The 7,323-nt window shown below is 42.3% G+C and overlaps 1 pseudogene; it reads left to right on the forward strand.

The window, feature by feature from the left end:
* The first annotated feature begins 252 nt into the window (after nucleotides 1-252).
* On the forward strand, nucleotides 253-2,911 carry LOC114710238 (annotated as a pseudogene).
* The last annotated feature ends 4,412 nt before the right edge of the window (nucleotides 2,912-7,323 follow it).

Consider the following 7,323-nt stretch of genomic DNA (forward strand, 5'->3'; position numbering starts at 1 on the left):
AAACAAAAACAAAACAACACAGAACATTGATTATAACCAGGTGGCCAGATCTGCCATGAGAATTCATGTTCTAGCTTTCTGGGTGCTTAGGTGCTGAGTACTCTTGGTTTAAATGCAAATGTTTAACAAGTGCCAAAGGAAAATGCAAAAACTGGAGGAAAAAAAAAAAAACTGCCCCAAAGATAAAGAACTAAATTAATTGAATGTGACGGTTCAACTGAAGAGATAACTAAAGAAAAAAGTGTGTAGAACATGTTACTGCTGATGACTTGGTGGAAGAAATCGCTCCATAAGGCAGACAGACTCCTGATAGCTGGCAATGTAAAAGAGTAAACTCCTATAAAGAATGAAAACATTCCTTGCTCAGTAAAAAAAAAAAAAAAAAAAAAAAAAAAAAATAATACCTGTGCTTTCTGATGATCTAGATGATACTTTTGAAAGGTTCGTTTGACCTTCCAAATGCACCCACAGATTGAGCTAATAAGTAGTTGAATAAAATTCATATATATTTTAGCTCCCTGAATTACAATGCATGTGTGTGTATCTCTCTAGCTAATTACAGATGACACTGACAAATACTAACGATATCATGTCACTATCTCTACACTTTACAAGCCCTCCCCTGGAACTCAGAGTCTCTGTGTTTTGTTTTTCTAATAGCAATGGGCTCATTCTCAGTTGCTTTGCTCCGGCAATCTCATGCCTCACATTATCCACCCATGTCAATTTGAAGGAGCCAATTTGCCAGCATTTACAACCACACTCAGAGGCTCATTAAAACCCCATCTCTTTCCTTCTCCCTTTTCATAGAAACATTGCATTAACTTTGAATGTACTGCTGGAGAACATGACCTGAGCCAAGCAGAGCCAGGAGAGCAAAACACTAGCCATTGAAACCATCATCATACACCCGCAGTTCTCCACCAGAAAACCTATGAACTATGATATTGCTCTTCTGAAGATGGTTGGAACCTTCCAATTTGGTAAACACTCGTGGTGCACCTGATCGTCCACCCTTTTTCCCCCCATAACCTTTTGACCCATACTATATCCCCTACAGATCATGTTACACAGTCTGAAACCAGTTCTTCTGGGTCATAAACTGGAAGGCAGAATTTTTCTGGAGGGTCCCCTACCTAAAATGCCCTCTGCTTATGGTTCTGGAGGTAGGGTTAATGGTGTCAGGAGAAGAAAGCTGACAAGTGACCCCTGAAGACACCAGGCTGAATATACCACAAACCTTAAGGGGGTTTGGGGACCACCCAGATGCCCATAGGTGGGCCAACTATGGTACCCTCTCCTGCATGAATGAGCCTAGCCCTGCCTTGATCTTTTCTTTAGGCCAATTTGTGGCCTGTGTGTCTTCCAGAGCCAGGAGAACACTTTAAGGCTGGATTTGTTTGCACAACTGCAGGCTGGGGTCGATTGGCTGAAGGTAAGGCCCCTGCCCCACTCCTCTTAATCCATATTCAAACTTTCTGGTGCGTAACCAGAAAATCAAATTTTAATTTTTTTTTAAACAACCAGGCAAGCATTCCAAAAGGCAGAGAATTTCAGGCATTTAAGAATCTTGCCAGCAGTAGTGGCACACGCCTTTAATCCCAGCACTCAGGAGGCAGAGCCAGGGAAGCTCTGTGAGTTCAAGGCCAGCCTGAATCTACAGAATAAGATCCAGGACAGGCACAAACTACACAGAGAAATCCTGTCTCAAAAAAAAAAAGAAAGAAAGAAAGGAAGGAAGGAAGGAAGGAAGGAAGGAAGGAAGGAAAGAAAGAAAGAAAGAAAGAAAGAAAGAAAGAAAGAAAGAAAAAAGAAGAAAGAAAGACAAAGAAGAAAGAAAAGAAAAGAAAAGAAAAGGAAAGGAAAGGAAAGGAAAGAAAAGAAAGAAGAGAAGTTATCATCTTCCAAAAAGACAAAAACCTACATCCAGCTGCTGTTGTTGAAAGGACTGGGCGTCTTCACCTCCGAACAGTAAATGGCTTACCTTGATGGGCCCATCTCTGTGTTCCAGGTGGCAGCCTCCCACAAGTCTTGCAGCAGGTGAACCTGCAATTTTGACTCAGGAGGAATGTGAGGCAGCTCTGTTGACCTTAAGGAATCCCGTACTGGGAAGACATTTCTCTGCACAGGATCCCCTGATGGAGGAAAAGATGCTTGTCAGGTAAGTGGCTGCAGCTATGCTCCAGGCCCAGGAAAGTTTATTAGCAGGGAGGAACCTAAGAATGCTGATTCCAGTTGAGCCTAGAATCTGCTTTTCACCAAAAATAATAGAGGTGGTGCCAAGGATGAGGTGCGCCAGGTTCTCCCACACCTTAAGGATTTCTCTTCTTATTTCCAGGTTTCTAGATTAGGGGTGTTGGGGATGCCACTTTTCAATTCTTGGCATTTATGAAAAGTGCAGTCCATTGTATCACTAGGCAAAACATCTCTGAGTCCATAGTATGAACAGGAAAAGGGAAGAAATACTCTAGCCAGGGACGGAGAGAAGAACAGCAATGGACAGACTCTGCTGTTCAAGGATCAAATGGAAGCTGTGCCCAGATGTTCTTCCAGAGCCCTGTGTCTAAATTACTAGAGTCAGGACATGTTATGCTTGGCATTGGCACCCTCATGGGAAGAGTGAGCACTTTGAGGCACCTCCACCAACAATCATGGTAACAGAGGTTTCCTTCTTCCTTCCTCAGGGAGACTCAGGAGGGTCACTCATGTGCCAGAACAGGAAAGGGGCCTGGACTCTAGCTGGCGTGACTTCTTGGGGTTTGGGCTGTGGTCGAGGCTGGAGAAACAATTTTGAGGAAAAAAGAGCAAGGATCTCCTGGGATCTTCACAGATCTTAGCAGAGTGCTTCCCTGGATCCACAAACATATTCAGACTGGTAATGAAGCCATCCTGCAAGCTTAGGAAGCCACAGGTCTACGGGTAAAGAGCATCAACAGGCTAGACAAGTTGAGACTGGGAAGGGCCATTTCTGTTCTTAGTGTAACACTTGAGGATTTTGAAATGTACAATCTAATACAAGAGCAAAAACATCATATATATCCAAGTATTAAAATACTGAATGAAGAATGAATACATTCCTCATAATTGCTTTGCAATGTTGGAAACTCTGTTAACAGATGATATATGCATCTCCACCTACTTTTCTACTGTTCTAGCAAGATTCAGCAAGTTAAAGCATAGCTCAGTAATGATCAGTTGATAATCCAACCACCCAGAGAATGATAGGAACTATTTCAGATTTCAATTAAAGAGAGGACACCAGCACCTATTTGATAAAGATCACGGGAGCTGCTAAGCCCACATATAGTACATCAGATAGTCCCCACCAGGATGCATATTCTCACTTCAAATTAGACAAAGATTTAGAGACCTGGTATAGAAGCAACTGTGGTAAATCTCTGAAGGGGTGAAGTCTACATAAACTTTTAGTCAACCAGCCAGGAGAAAATTGCAACTTTGTTTTTAACCTCCAAATTCAACTGTTTCCTTAACTGGTGTCTCTTCCAGTCTCAAATTGACTTCCATCATTTCCCAACAGGATTAATTAAAATTAACTCATAATTGAGGGATTTTTTTTTTTGAGAGTATTGCTCAATGGTGGGTATCTAATCCTTGGTGTGTGGCTATTCAAAATTCTCATGGTGGGAGGAAGGTTATTTCTCTCTGGCCTCTATTCTCATGCTTTCTTGCCTCTTTTTGCTCTGTATAATCTCCAAGCTAATCGCTGTTTTTCTTCATTAGTAAGAATAAACTAACGTGACCCCATTTCAAAACGCCTACCCTGTCCTACTTTGTCATTTTATCCACCCTGCTTCCTTTCACAGATTAAATTGTCAGTATTTTGCATATTGACTTAAAACGCTCTACTTTTGAGTCAGTTTTTTGTCAGGTACCACAAGCTTTGAATCGCATCTTTCTTTTTGTTTCTCAGGCTATCGGAAAAAGAGCACCAGAGGTGGTACTACTCTTGCAGGCTGCACTTGCAGGACCATGAATTAACATCCTAACATTTCTGAGTGTCATTTCTGGTTATCATCAAAATCTTCCTCTGGTAGTGTTTCTGTGGTCACTTGTATAAAACTCTGAAAGCACCCACAGCTATCCCTGCCAGTCTGCCAATTCCATGTCCACAGAGCTCCGTTCCCTTCCATGTACCTTCTTGTCAAGCCATAGCTTTGTCTAAGTCATCAGACAGTAATTGACAAATACTCACTTTCAACTAATAATAGAAACTAGAGGTGGTGCAGAACTAGTTAATAAGCTACATACCCTCCCCTGAAAGTGTCCCTACTTACACAGGAGGCTAATCCCTGCTCACTGTGACTCTTCGTGAATTCACTCTGAGATCTGGGGCAAGCTCTTTCCTTCAGTTACATCCTCCATAAAGAAAGGAGATTGGATCTTAGCCTAACTCTTCACTGTCTTTGACGGCTGTAGTATTCTTTCTCAAAAAGCAATATGGCAAAGTAGACTTCCCAGAGCTAGGGCTGATCAGGTGATATAAAAGACCAATGTTGTAGGCTATTTGGAGCAGATACATCCTTATCCAGGATAGACCAGGAAAGATGAAGAAAGGTAAAAATATGGGGGTGCAACAGTTACAAGTCAGCCAAAACAGCTCAAGGATAGGATGTGGAATGGATTCTCACAAGGGAATGAATAGAAAAATAATTTGCAGTCAAATTCTGGGAACTGCACATTTCAGTCAAAAAGTAGACTTCATTGGACAATGGGAAGTTGATATATTTAGAAAGAATACATTATAGCCTATACTTATAAGAATATAAAGAGACAGCATAAAGGAGGTTTAAGGGAAGAATAAGTCAAAGGGAATTCGTTATAGATAAAGAAAAATGAAGGATTAAATAAGATAGGGCCAGAGAATGAAAAGAGTTAGAAGGAACCAAAATTTTGAGCCAGTTTAGTATGGACTGAAAGTAAAAGAGGGAGGAATCCAACTTGACTCTTTATATCACCACAGCTTTGAACATTAGAGACTGAAAGCATACACATAACCAAATCAGAAGTAGCTGCAGTTTTGCTCATGAAGGAAATTCCACTTTGTACCATGTTGAGTTTCAGGGGGAGATAACTGGACATTAGTGTAAATCTGACCTAAAGTCCAGAAGAATAGAGTTAAGAGCTGAAACTGCTAGTATGACTAAGCTGATGCTAGGGTCCCTGAATAGAAAAGAAAAGAGACTGCTAGAACCTGGAAAATGCCCTGCACCCACAGAATGAAGTCACGGGATCAAAGTGAAAAAGGAAAATAGGTAACGGCATCTCAAAAGTAAGCCAGGCGTAAAAAGGACAAAAATTCAAAACAATGAGCATCATAGGAGTCAAGACAGGAAAACAGTTCATGAAGAATGAAAAGTGTACAGAAAGGAGAATCAGTGGCTCCCCGTCCTCAGCTTCTGGAGGTTGTAACAGTGGGTAGCATGTAGTATGCAACACACAATATCTATGCTTGGCTTCCTCTCAGCTTCATCGCAGTGACCCATCCTGAATAGTGTCTAATACAGTGGGGTCTGCACGGAGAGCTGCAAACGTGTCCCAGACCGAAGCCCTCCACCTATCACTTACCATGAAACAAAACAGCTGCCCTCTACTGACTCCCTCTCGCTGTTCCTCCCCCAGCACTCTGCCCTTCGCATGCGCGTTCCTCTCTGTGATCCCCCATCAAACAGGACCATGACGACTGTTCACTTTCTAAAAGTAGAACTGTAGTAAAACGCTACCCATCCAAAACAACAACGCAGACCTGTGTGTGTGTGTCTTGACCCTGCTGGTTCACAGCAGGAACACTAAGCTAAAATTATCATTGTCAATTCTCCCACTTGAGTAGAATGCTTGCTTCACCCACCAATTACCTTGCTCGCACATGTATTTCCTAGCGAAGAGCCGCTGCTGACAGGTGTGACTCACCTGTCCGATCTCTTCACTATTTTATTGGACAATGATTCTAATGCAATGATTACTTCACACCAAGAACGTTGGAACTTATTATTATCCCTCCCCTGAGGCGCGCGAGCCTCCGTCGTGTTCAAACTGAACAACCAATCAAATTTTCCTTTTTCCCAATTTTTGAGCCCTGCTCTAAGAGTGTAAGTGGGAACCAGAACCTGTAGCTCTAATCCCCCCCGTGTCCCTAGCATACACGGTAATCTTCAAAAACAGCTACAGCTTACTACTTGAAAGCTCGATGTCGCGTAGCCTTCAGCCCAATTAGGAGTAAAATTTACATTACTGCCTTGCTTCCCTCCCCCCCCCCAGCCACCCCAATGCCAGCAAACACTAAGCCGGCGTTAGACTGTGATCATACTGGCTTTTTATGCCCCTTCTCTATGTATATATAGACTAGGAAGGATGGGCACACAAAGAGCAAGACTACAAAATGTAAAGCCATGGGGAGGCACACACGCTATTCCCAACGTGATTTAGCGTTCAGTAAGCAGAAATGATAAGCCAGGACACCTTCACCGCATAGCTCAACCCCATGGAATTATATATTGTACGCCAGTTACGTGCAAAGCCACGGACCCAGCCTTCGTGTAGTATGTAGTAGGAATCACGTGCGCGCAAACAATATCAAAAATCACAGAAATTGTTAGTTACTGTTCCTGATTCTCACTCCCTGAATGCCAAAACTCTCCCCACCTCCCATGCTTGTGGCACCCGATAGTTGCACCTCAAGCTGCCGCTCAGTGATACTATTTCTTCGACTTTTCAACTGAAACGAGCATAGGCTAAGCCACATTATAATAATGATAGGAGAGTTGTTCGGTCTCACTAAGATGACCTGCTCCCTTATTTATAATACAAAATGAGACATTTAAAAAAAAAATAATCGAGAGCGCGTCAAAAACGCCTTCAAAGAGGTCTCTCAAGCATGGAGACACAGTAACATTCTATGTTGTCCAGACATCCTGCCCAATAAACACCTCATAGGAAGGGTGAAGTATATCTATTTACACCACCACAATATTGAAACGTTCGCAGCTGACAGATCACAAGCATCTCCTTGGCCGGCTATTTAACAAATTGTGCATTTTCCTCAGTGACTCTAACAAAAAGACTCTTCTTCAAATTAACAGTGGTAAAGTGTTCGTGGTAGACAAAGCCTCCCTTCACTTCCGATTCTCAGTATGCTCCCAGTTAACATACAGCTGTAAGTCTGATGCACCCCAGAGTATAATTCTCACTTGGGTTTAAATCTCACCGTTAAATTATAAAGTGTGAGACTCACTTACAAAGCCAAAATAACAAACTGCGTGGTAATAAACCATTGCACCTTCCCAATGGCGTGTAGCGTATCTTAGG

Source organism: Peromyscus leucopus, chromosome 1 (assembly GCF_004664715.2).
Source record: "Peromyscus leucopus breed LL Stock chromosome 1, UCI_PerLeu_2.1, whole genome shotgun sequence".
NCBI classification, from domain to species: Eukaryota; Metazoa; Chordata; class Mammalia; order Rodentia; family Cricetidae; genus Peromyscus; species Peromyscus leucopus.